Source organism: Electrophorus electricus, chromosome 13 (genome assembly GCF_041902795.1).
Source record: "Electrophorus electricus isolate QZ-2024a chromosome 13, ASM4190279v1, whole genome shotgun sequence".
NCBI lineage: Eukaryota > Metazoa > Chordata > Actinopteri > Gymnotiformes > Gymnotidae > Electrophorus > Electrophorus electricus.
In genome coordinates this window covers 27,232,737-27,244,922 of record NC_137509.1, presented here as the reverse complement: position 1 = coordinate 27,244,922, position 12,186 = coordinate 27,232,737, and the positions used below count along the sequence as shown (strand labels likewise).

At 35.2% G+C, this 12,186-nt stretch overlaps 8 pseudogenes; all 8 read right to left on the bottom strand.

Annotated features, from left to right (window-relative positions):
- Positions 1 to 715: 715 nt before the first annotated feature.
- LOC145645733 (5S ribosomal RNA) lies at positions 716 to 834 on the bottom strand (annotated as a pseudogene).
- Positions 835 to 2,039: 1,205 nt separating this feature from the next.
- LOC145645732 (5S ribosomal RNA) lies at positions 2,040 to 2,158 on the bottom strand (annotated as a pseudogene).
- Positions 2,159 to 3,363: 1,205 nt separating this feature from the next.
- On the bottom strand, positions 3,364 to 3,482 carry LOC145645731 (5S ribosomal RNA; annotated as a pseudogene).
- Positions 3,483 to 4,687: 1,205 nt separating this feature from the next.
- LOC145645730 (5S ribosomal RNA) lies at positions 4,688 to 4,806 on the bottom strand (annotated as a pseudogene).
- Positions 4,807 to 6,011: 1,205 nt separating this feature from the next.
- On the bottom strand, positions 6,012 to 6,130 carry LOC145645589 (5S ribosomal RNA; annotated as a pseudogene).
- A 2,528-nt stretch (positions 6,131 to 8,658) lies between these two features.
- On the bottom strand, positions 8,659 to 8,777 carry LOC145645728 (5S ribosomal RNA; annotated as a pseudogene).
- Positions 8,778 to 9,764: 987 nt separating this feature from the next.
- LOC145645727 (5S ribosomal RNA) lies at positions 9,765 to 9,883 on the bottom strand (annotated as a pseudogene).
- Positions 9,884 to 11,088: 1,205 nt separating this feature from the next.
- On the bottom strand, positions 11,089 to 11,207 carry LOC145645726 (5S ribosomal RNA; annotated as a pseudogene).
- Between the last annotated feature and the right edge of the window lie 979 nt (positions 11,208 to 12,186).

Sequence of the window (12,186 nt, the reverse complement as noted above, 5' to 3'; positions counted from 1 at the left end):
TAACAGATAGTTTGATTTAATGATTCACTGCACTTCAAATTTGAGCATGATAGCTTGAACATAAATTAAAGTGATGCAACAAATACCTACAGCATCTGCTATTCCCAGTTGCTAACAGATAGTTTGACTTAATGATTCACTGCACTTCAAATTTGAGCATGATAGCTTGAACATAAATTAAAGGGATGCAATAAAATCTTACAGCACCTGCTATTCCCTGGTGCAAAAAGATTTCTATTTATTCTGTGCACTGCACATAGAAGCATGTCAGCTTGAAAGTAAATTAAAGTGATGCAACAAATACCTACAGCATCTGCTATTCCCAGGTGCTAACAGATAGTTTTTTTTATTAATCACTGCACTTCACAATTGAGCATGTCAGCTTGAAAGTAAATTAAAGTGATGCAATAAAAACTAACAGATAGTTTGATTTAATGATTCACTGCACTTCAAATTTGAGCATGATAGCTTGAACATAAATTAAAGGAATGCAATAAAATCTTAGAGCACCTGCTATTCCCTGGTGCAAAAAGATTTCTATTTAATCTATGCACTTCACATAGAAGCATGTCAGTTGCAGAGTAAATTAAAGTGATGCAACAAATACCTACAGCATTTGCTATTCCCAGGTGCTAACAGATAGTTTTTTTTATTAATCACTGCACTTCACATTTGAGCATGTCAGCTTGAAAGTAAATTAAAGTGATGCAAGAAAAGCCTACAGCAGCTGGTATTCCTAGGTAGGGTCCCACCTCAGTACTATCCAGGTCCAAATTTGCTTAGTTTCAAAGGTCAGATGAGATTGGGCGTTCTCAAACTGGTGTGGCCGTAAGCCTTAAACACTTACTCTAATTGCCTATTCATAGCAAATATGATCAAAGACCAATCTGACAATTTTTTTTATTTAATCACTGCACTTGACATTCTAGAATGTTAGCTTGAAAGTAAATTAAAATGATGCAATAAAAGCTTACAACATCTGGGATTCAGAGGCACTAACAGACAGATTTTTTATTAATCACTGCACGTCACATTCACGCTTGTCAGTTGGAGAGTAAATTAAAGTGATGCAATAAAAACTTACAGCATCTGCTATTCCCAGGTGCTAACAGATAGTTTGATTTAATGATTCACTGCACTTCAAATTTGAGCCTGATAGCCTGAACATAAATTAAAGGGATACAATAAAATCTTACAGCACCTGCTATTCCCTGGTGCAAAAAGATTTCTATTTAATCTGTGCACTTCAGATAGAAGCATGTCAGTTGCAGAGTAAATTAAAGTGATGCAACAAATACCTACAGCATCTGCTATTCCCAGGTGCTAACAGATAGTTTGATTTAATGATTCACTGCACTTCAAATTTGAGCATGATAGCTTGAACATAAATTAAAGTGATGCAACAAATACCTACAGCATCTGCTATTCCCAGTTGCTAACAGATAGTTTGACTTAATGATTCACTGCACTTCAAATTTGAGCATGATAGCTTGAACATAAATTAAAGGGATGCAATAAAATCTTACAGCACCTGCTATTCCCTGGTGCAAAAAGATTTCTATTTATTCTGTGCACTGCACATAGAAGCATGTCAGCTTGAAAGTAAATTAAAGTGATGCAACAAATACCTACAGCATCTGCTATTCCCAGGTGCTAACAGATAGTTTTTTTTATTAATCACTGCACTTCACAATTGAGCATGTCAGCTTGAAAGTAAATTAAAGTGATGCAATAAAAACTAACAGATAGTTTGATTTAATGATTCACTGCACTTCAAATTTGAGCATGATAGCTTGAACATAAATTAAAGGAATGCAATAAAATCTTAGAGCACCTGCTATTCCCTGGTGCAAAAAGATTTCTATTTAATCTATGCACTTCACATAGAAGCATGTCAGTTGCAGAGTAAATTAAAGTGATGCAACAAATACCTACAGCATTTGCTATTCCCAGGTGCTAACAGATAGTTTTTTTTATAAATCACTGCACTTCACATTTGAGCATGTCAGCTTGAAAGTAAATTAAAGTGATGCAAGAAAAGCCTACAGCAGCTGGTATTCCTAGGTAGGGTCCCACCTCAGTACTATCCAGGTCCAAATTTGCTTAGTTTCAAAGGTCAGATGAGATTGGGCGTTCTCAAACTGGTGTGGCCGTAAGCCTTAAACACTTACTCTAATTGCCTATTCATAGCAAATATGATCAAAGACCAATCTGACAATTTTTTTTATTTAATCACTGCACTTGACATTCTAGAATGTTAGCTTGAAAGTAAATTAAAATGATGCAATAAAAGCTTACAACATCTGGGATTCAGAGGCACTAACAGACAGATTTTTTATTAATCACTGCACGTCACATTCACGCTTGTCAGTTGGAGAGTAAATTAAAGTGATGCAATAAAAACTTACAGCATCTGCTATTCCCAGGTGCTAACAGATAGTTTGATTTAATGATTCACTGCACTTCAAATTTGAGCCTGATAGCCTGAACATAAATTAAAGGGATACAATAAAATCTTACAGCACCTGCTATTCCCTGGTGCAAAAAGATTTCTATTTAATCTGTGCACTTCAGATAGAAGCATGTCAGTTGCAGAGTAAATTAAAGTGATGCAACAAATACCTACAGCATCTGCTATTCCCAGGTGCTAACAGATAGTTTGATTTAATGATTCACTGCACTTCAAATTTGAGCATGATAGCTTTAACATAAATTAAAGTGATGCAACAAATACCTACAGCATCTGCTATTCCCAGTTGCTAACAGATAGTTTGACTTAATGATTCACTGCACTTCAAATTTGAGCATGATAGCTTGAACATAAATTAAAGGGATGCAATAAAATCTTACAGCACCTGCTATTCCCTGGTGCAAAAAGATTTCTATTTATTCTGTGCACTGCACATAGAAGCATGTCAGCTTGAAAGTAAATTAAAGTGATGCAACAAATACCTACAGCATCTGCTATTCCCAGGTGCTAACAGATAGTTTTTTTTATTAATCACTGCACTTCACAATTGAGCATGTCAGCTTGAAAGTAAATTAAAGTGATGCAATAAAAACTAACAGATAGTTTGATTTAATGATTCACTGCACTTCAAATTTGAGCATGATAGCTTGAACATAAATTAAAGGAATGCAATAAAATCTTAGAGCACCTGCTATTCCCTGGTGCAAAAAGATTTCTATTTAATCTATGCACTTCACATAGAAGCATGTCAGTTGCAGAGTAAATTAAAGTGATGCAACAAATACCTACAGCATTTGCTATTCCCAGGTGCTAACAGATAGTTTTTTTTATTAATCACTGCACTTCACATTTGAGCATGTCAGCTTGAAAGTAAATTAAAGTGATGCAAGAAAAGCCTACAGCAGCTGGTATTCCTAGGTAGGGTCCCACCTCAGTACTATCCAGGTCCAAATTTGCTTAGTTTCAAAGGTCAGATGAGATTGGGCGTTCTCAAACTGGTGTGGCCGTAAGCCTTAAACACTTACTCTAATTGCCTATTCATAGCAAATATGATCAAAGACCAATCTGACAATTTTTTTTATTTAATCACTGCACTTGACATTCTAGAATGTTAGCTTGAAAGTAAATTAAAATGATGCAATAAAAGCTTACAACATCTGGGATTCAGAGGCACTAACAGACAGATTTATTATTAATCACTGCACTTCACATTCACGCATGTCAGTTGGAGAGTAAATTAAAGTGATGCAATAAAAACTTACAGCATCTGCTATTCCCAGGTGCTAACAGATAGTTTGATTTAATGATTCACTGCACTTCAAATTTGAGCCTGATAGCCTGAACATAAATTAAAGGGATACAATAAAATCTTACAGCACCTGCTATTCCCTGGTGCAAAAAGATTTCTATTTAATCTGTGCACTTCAGATAGAAGCATGTCAGTTGCAGAGTAAATTAAAGTGATGCAACAAATACCTACAGCATCTGCTATTCCCAGGTGCTAACAGATAGTTTGATTTAATGATTCACTGCACTTCAAATTTGAGCATGATAGCTTGAACATAAATTAAAGTGATGCAACAAATACCTACAGCATCTGCTATTCCCAGTTGCTAACAGATAGTTTGACTTAATGATTCACTGCACTTCAAATTTGAGCATGATAGCTTGAACATAAATTAAAGGGATGCAATAAAATCTTACAGCACCTGCTATTCCCTGGTGCAAAAAGATTTCTATTTATTCTGTGCACTGCACATAGAAGCATGTCAGCTTGAAAGTAAATTAAAGTGATGCAACAAATACCTACAGCATCTGCTATTCCCAGGTGCTAACAGATAGTTTTTTTTATTAATCACTGCACTTCACAATTGAGCATGTCAGCTTGAAAGTAAATTAAAGTGATGCAATAAAAACTAACAGATAGTTTGATTTAATGATTCACTGCACTTCAAATTTGAGCATGATAGCTTGAACATAAATTAAAGGAATGCAATAAAATCTTAGAGCACCTGCTATTCCCTGGTGCAAAAAGATTTCTATTTAATCTATGCACTTCACATAGAAGCATGTCAGTTGCAGAGTAAATTAAAGTGATGCAACAAATACCTACAGCATTTGCTATTCCCAGGTGCTAACAGATAGTTTTTTTTATTAATCACTGCACTTCACATTTGAGCATGTCAGCTTGAAAGTAAATTAAAGTGATGCAAGAAAAGCCTACAGCAGCTGGTATTCCTAGGTAGGGTCCCACCTCAGTACTATCCAGGTCCAAATTTGCTTAGTTTCAAAGGTCAGATGAGATTGGGCGTTCTCAAACTGGTGTGGCCGTAAGCCTTAAACACTTACTCTAATTGCCTATTCATAGCAAATATGATCAAAGACCAATCTGACAATTTTTTTTATTTAATCACTGCACTTGACATTCTAGAATGTTAGCTTGAAAGTAAATTAAAATGATGCAATAAAAGCTTACAACATCTGGGATTCAGAGGCACTAACAGACAGATTTTTTATTAATCACTGCACGTCACATTCACGCTTGTCAGTTGGAGAGTAAATTAAAGTGATGCAATAAAAACTTACAGCATCTGCTATTCCCAGGTGCTAACAGATAGTTTGATTTAATGATTCACTGCACTTCAAATTTGAGCCTGATAGCCTGAACATAAATTAAAGGGATACAATAAAATCTTACAGCACCTGCTATTCCCTGGTGCAAAAAGATTTCTATTTAATCTGTGCACTTCAGATAGAAGCATGTCAGTTGCAGAGTAAATTAAAGTGATGCAACAAATACCTACAGCATCTGCTATTCCCAGGTGCTAACAGATAGTTTGATTTAATGATTCACTGCACTTCAAATTTGAGCATGATAGCTTGAACATAAATTAAAGTGATGCAACAAATACCTACAGCATCTGCTATTCCCAGTTGCTAACAGATAGTTTGACTTAATGATTCACTGCACTTCAAATTTGAGCATGATAGCTTGAACATAAATTAAAGGGATGCAATAAAATCTTACAGCACCTGCTATTCCCTGGTGCAAAAAGATTTCTATTTATTCTGTGCACTGCACATAGAAGCATGTCAGCTTGAAAGTAAATTAAAGTGATGCAACAAATACCTACAGCATCTGCTATTCCCAGGTGCTAACAGATAGTTTTTTTTATTAATCACTGCACTTCACAATTGAGCATGTCAGCTTGAAAGTAAATTAAAGTGATGCAATAAAAACTAACAGATAGTTTGATTTAATGATTCACTGCACTTCAAATTTGAGCATGATAGCTTGAACATAAATTAAAGGAATGCAATAAAATCTTAGAGCACCTGCTATTCCCTGGTGCAAAAATATTTCTATTTAATCTATGCACTTCACATAGAAGCATGTCAGTTGCAGAGTAAATTAAAGTGATGCAACAAATACCTACAGCATCTGCTATTCCCAGGTGCTAACAGATAGTTTTTTTTATTAATCACTGCACTTCACATTTGAGCATGTCAGCTTGAAAGTAAATTAAAGTGATGCAAGAAAAGCCTACAGCAGCTGGTATTCCTAGGTAGAGTCCCACCTCAGTACTATCCAGGTCCAAATTTGCTTAGTTTCAAAGGTCAGATGAGATTGGGCGTTCTCAAACTGGTGTGGCCGTAAGCCTTAAACACTTACTCTAATTGCCTATTCATAGCAAATATGATCAAAGACCAATCTGACAATTTTTTTTATTTAATCACTGCACTTGACATTCTAGAATGTTAGCTTGAAAGTAAATTAAAATGATGCAATAAAAGCGTACAACATCTGGGATTCAGAGGCACTAACAGACAGATTTTTTATTAATCACTGCACTCACATTCACGCATGTGAGTTGGAGAGTAAATTAAAGTGATGCAATAAAAACTTACAGCATCTGCTATTCCCAGGTGCTAACAGATAGTTTGATTTAATGATTCACTGCACTTCAAATTTGAGCCTGATAGCCTGAACATAAATTAAAGGGATACAATAAAATCTTACAGCACCTGCTATTCCCTGGTGCAAAAAGATTTCTATTTAATCTGTGCACTTCAGATAGAAGCATGTCAGTTGCAGAGTAAATTAAAGTGATGCAACAAATACCTACAGCATCTGCTATTCCCAGGTGCTAACAGATAGTTTGATTTAATGATTCACTGCACTTCAAATTTGAGCATGATAGCTTGAACATAAATTAAAGTGATGCAACAAATACCTACAGCATCTGCTATTCCCAGTTGCTAACAGATAGTTTGACTTAATGATTCACTGCACTTCAAATTTGAGCATGATAGCTTGAACATAAATTAAAGGGATGCAATAAAATCTTACAGCACCTGCTATTCCCTGGTGCAAAAAGATTTCTATTTATTCTGTGCACTGCACATAGAAGCATGTCAGCTTGAAAGTAAATTAAAGTGATGCAACAAATACCTACAGCATCTGCTATTCCCAGGTGCTAACAGATAGTTTTTTTTATTAATCACTGCACTTCACAATTGAGCATGTCAGCTTGAAAGTAAATTAAAGTGATGCAATAAAAACTAACAGATAGTTTGATTTAATGATTCACTGCACTTCAAATTTGAGCATGATAGCTTGAACATAAATTAAAGGAATGCAATAAAATCTTAGAGCACCTGCTATTCCCTGGTGCAAAAAGATTTCTATTTAATCTATGCACTTCACATAGAAGCATGTCAGTTGCAGAGTAAATTAAAGTGATGCAACAAATACCTACAGCATTTGCTATTCCCAGGTGCTAACAGATAGTTTTTTTTATAAATCACTGCACTTCACATTTGAGCATGTCAGCTTGAAAGTAAATTAAAGTGATGCAAGAAAAGCCTACAGCAGCTGGTATTCCTAGGTAGGGTCCCACCTCAGTACTATCTAGGTCCAAATTTGCTTAGTTTCAAAGGTCAGATGAGATTGGGCGTTCTCAAACTGGTGTGGCCGTAAGCCTTAAACACTTACTCTAATTGCCTATTCATAGCAAATATGATCAAAGACCAATCTGACAATTTTTTTTATTTAATCACTGCACTTGACATTCTAGAATGTTAGCTTGAAAGTAAATTAAAATGATGCAATAAAAGCTTACAACATCTGGGATTCAGAGGCACTAACAGACAGATTTTTTATTAATCACTGCACGTCACATTCACGCTTGTCAGTTGGAGAGTAAATTAAAGTGATGCAATAAAAACTTACAGCATCTGCTATTCCCAGGTGCTAACAGATAGTTTGATTTAATGATTCACTGCACTTCAAATTTGAGCCTGATAGCCTGAACATAAATTAAAGGGATACAATAAAATCTTACAGCACCTGCTATTCCCTGGTGCAAAAAGATTTCTATTTAATCTGTGCACTTCAGATAGAAGCATGTCAGTTGCAGAGTAAATTAAAGTGATGCAACAAATACCTACAGCATCTGCTATTCCCAGGTGCTAACAGATAGTTTGATTTAATGATTCACTGCACTTCAAATTTGAGCATGATAGCTTTAACATAAATTAAAGTGATGCAACAAATACCTACAGCATCTGCTATTCCCAGTTGCTAACAGATAGTTTGACTTAATGATTCACTGCACTTCAAATTTGAGCATGATAGCTTGAACATAAATTAAAGGGATGCAATAAAATCTTACAGCACCTGCTATTCCCTGGTGCAAAAAGATTTCTATTTATTCTGTGCACTGCACATAGAAGCATGTCAGCTTGAAAGTAAATTAAAGTGATGCAACAAATACCTACAGCATCTGCTATTCCCAGGTGCTAACAGATAGTTTTTTTTATTAATCACTGCACTTCACAATTGAGCATGTCAGCTTGAAAGTAAATTAAAGTGATGCAATAAAAACTAACAGATAGTTTGATTTAATGATTCACTGCACTTCAAATTTGAGCATGATAGCTTGAACATAAATTAAAGGAATGCAATAAAATCTTAGAGCACCTGCTATTCCCTGGTGCAAAAAGATTTCTATTTAATCTATGCACTTCACATAGAAGCATGTCAGTTGCAGAGTAAATTAAAGTGATGCAACAAATACCTTCAGCATTTGCTATTCCCAGGTGCTAACAGATAGTTTTTTTTATTAATCACTGCACTTCACATTTGAGCATGTCAGCTTGAAAGTAAATTAAAGTGATGCAAGAAAAGCCTACAGCAGCTGGTATTCCTAGGTAGGGTCCCACCTCAGTACTATCCAGGTCCAAATTTGCTTAGTTTCAAAGGTCAGATGAGATTGGGCGTTCTCAAACTGGTGTGGCCGTAAGCCTTAAACACTTACTCTAATTGCCTATTCATAGCAAATATGATCAAAGACCAATCTGACAATTTTTTTTATTTAATCACTGCACTTGACATTCTAGAATGTTAGCTTGAAAGTAAATTAAAATGATGCAATAAAAGCTTACAACATCTGGGATTCAGAGGCACTAACAGACAGATTTATTATTAATCACTGCACTTCACATTCACGCATGTCAGTTGGAGAGTAAATTAAAGTGATGCAATAAAAACTTACAGCATCTGCTATTCCCAGGTGCTAACAGATAGTTTGATTTAATGATTCACTGCACTTCAAATTTGAGCATGATAGCTTGAACATAAATTAAAGTGATGCAACAAATACCTACAGCATCTGCTATTCCCAGTTGCTAACAGATAGTTTGACTTAATGATTCACTGCACTTCAAATTTGAGCATGATAGCTTGAACATAAATTAAAGGGATGCAATAAAATCTTACAGCACCTGCTATTCCCTGGTGCAAAAAGATTTCTATTTATTCTGTGCACTGCACATAGAAGCATGTCAGCTTGAAAGTAAATTAAAGTGATGCAACAAATACCTACAGCATCTGCTATTCCCAGGTGCTAACAGATAGTTTTTTTTATTAATCACTGCACTTCACAATTGAGCATGTCAGCTTGAAAGTAAATTAAAGTGATGCAATAAAAACTAACAGATAGTTTGATTTAATGATTCACTGCACTTCAAATTTGAGCATGATAGCTTGAACATAAATTAAAGGAATGCAATAAAATCTTAGAGCACCTGCTATTCCCTGGTGCAAAAATATTTCTATTTAATCTATGCACTTCACATAGAAGCATGTCAGTTGCAGAGTAAATTAAAGTGATGCAACAAATACCTACAGCATCTGCTATTCCCAGGTGCTAACAGATAGTTTTTTTTATTAATCACTGCACTTCACATTTGAGCATGTCAGCTTGAAAGTAAATTAAAGTGATGCAAGAAAAGCCTACAGCAGCTGGTATTCCTAGGTAGGGTCCCACCTCAGTACTATCCAGGTCCAAATTTGCTTAGTTTCAAAGGTCAGATGAGATTGGGCGTTCTCAAACTGGTGTGGCCGTAAGCCTTAAACACTTACTCTAATTGCCTATTCATAGCAAATATGATCAAAGACCAATCTGACAATTTTTTTTATTTAATCACTGCACTTGACATTCTAGAATGTTAGCTTGAAAGTAAATTAAAATGATCCAATAAAAGCGTACAACATCTGGGATTCAGAGGCACTAACAGACAGATTTTTTATTAATCACTGCACTCACATTCACGCATGTGAGTTGGAGAGTAAATTAAAGTGATGCAATAAAAACTTACAGCATCTGCTATTCCCAGGTGCTAAAAGATAGTTTGATTTAATGATTCACTGCACTTCAAATTTGAGCCTGATAGCCTGAACATAAATTAAAGGGATACAATAAAATCTTACAGCACCTGCTATTCCCTGGTGCAAAAAGATTTCTATTTAATCTGTGCACTTCAGATAGAAGCATGTCAGTTGCAGAGTAAATTAAAGTGATGCAACAAATACCTACAGCATCTGCTATTCCCAGGTGCTAACAGATAGTTTGATTTAATGATTCACTGCACTTCAAATTTGAGCATGATAGCTTGAACATAAATTAAAGTGATGCAACAAATACCTACAGCATCTGCTATTCCCAGTTGCTAACAGATAGTTTGACTTAATGATTCACTGCACTTCAAATTTGAGCATGATAGCTTGAACATAAATTAAAGGGATGCAATAAAATCTTACAGCACCTGCTATTCCCTGGTGCAAAAAGATTTCTATTTATTCTGTGCACTGCACATAGAAGCATGTCAGCTTGAAAGTAAATTAAAGTGATGCAACAAATACCTACAGCATCTGCTATTCCCAGGTGCTAACAGATAGTTTTTTTTATTAATCACTGCACTTCACAATTGAGCATGTCAGCTTGAAAGTAAATTAAAGTGATGCAATAAAAACTAACAGATAGTTTGATTTAATGATTCACTGCACTTCAAATTTGAGCATGATAGCTTGAACATAAATTAAAGGAATGCAATAAAATCTTAGAGCACCTGCTATTCCCTGGTGCAAAAATATTTCTATTTAATCTATGCACTTCACATAGAAGCATGTCAGTTGCAGAGTAAATTAAAGTGATGCAACAAATACCTACAGCATCTGCTATTCCCAGGTGCTAACAGATAGTTTTTTTTTATTAATCACTGCACTTCACATTTGAGCATGTCAGCTTGAAAGTAAATTAAAGTGATGCAAGAAAAGCCTACAGCAGCTGGTATTCCTAGGTAGGGTCCCACCTCAGTACTATCCAGGTCCAAATTTGCTTAGTTTCAAAGGTCAGATGAGATTGGGCGTTCTCAAACTGGTGTGGCCGTAAGCCTTAAACACTTACTCTAATTGCCTATTCATAGCAAATATGATCAAAGACCAATCTGACAATTTTTTTTATTTAATCACTGCACTTGACATTCTAGAATGTTAGCTTGAAAGTAAATTAAAATGATGCAATAAAAGCTTACAACATCTGGGATTCAGAGGCACTAACAGACAGATTTATTATTAATCACTGCACTTCACATTCACGCATGTCAGTTGGAGAGTAAATTAAAGTGATGCAATAAAAACTTACAGCATCTGCTATTCCCAGGTGCTAACAGATAGTTTGATTTAATGATTCACTGCACTTCAAATTTGAGCATGATAGCTTGAACATAAATTAAAGTGATGCAACAAATACCTACAGCATCTGCTATTCCCAGTTGCTAACAGATAGTTTGACTTAATGATTCACTGCACTTCAAATTTGAGCATGATAGCTTGAACATAAATTAAAGGGATGCAATAAAATCTTACAGCACCTGCTATTCCCTGGTGCAAAAAGATTTCTATTTATTCTGTGCACTGCACATAGAAGCATGTCAGCTTGAAAGTAAATTAAAGTGATGCAACAAATACCTACAGCATCTGCTATTCCCAGGTGCTAACAGATAGTTTTTTTTATTAATCACTGCACTTCACAATTGAGCATGTCAGCTTGAAAGTAAATTAAAGTGATGCAATAAAAACTAACAGATAGTTTGATTTAATGATTCACTGCACTTCAAATTTGAGCATGATAGCTTGAACATAAATTAAAGGAATGCAATAAAATCTTAGAGCACCTGCTATTCCCTGGTGCAAAAATATTTCTATTTAATCTATGCACTTCACATAGAAGCATGTCAGTTGCAGAGTAAATTAAAGTGATGCAACAAATACCTACAGCATCTGCTATTCCCAGGTGCTAACAGATAGTTTTTTTTATTAATCACTGCACTTCACATTTGAGCATGTCAGCTTGAAAGTAAATTAAAGTGAT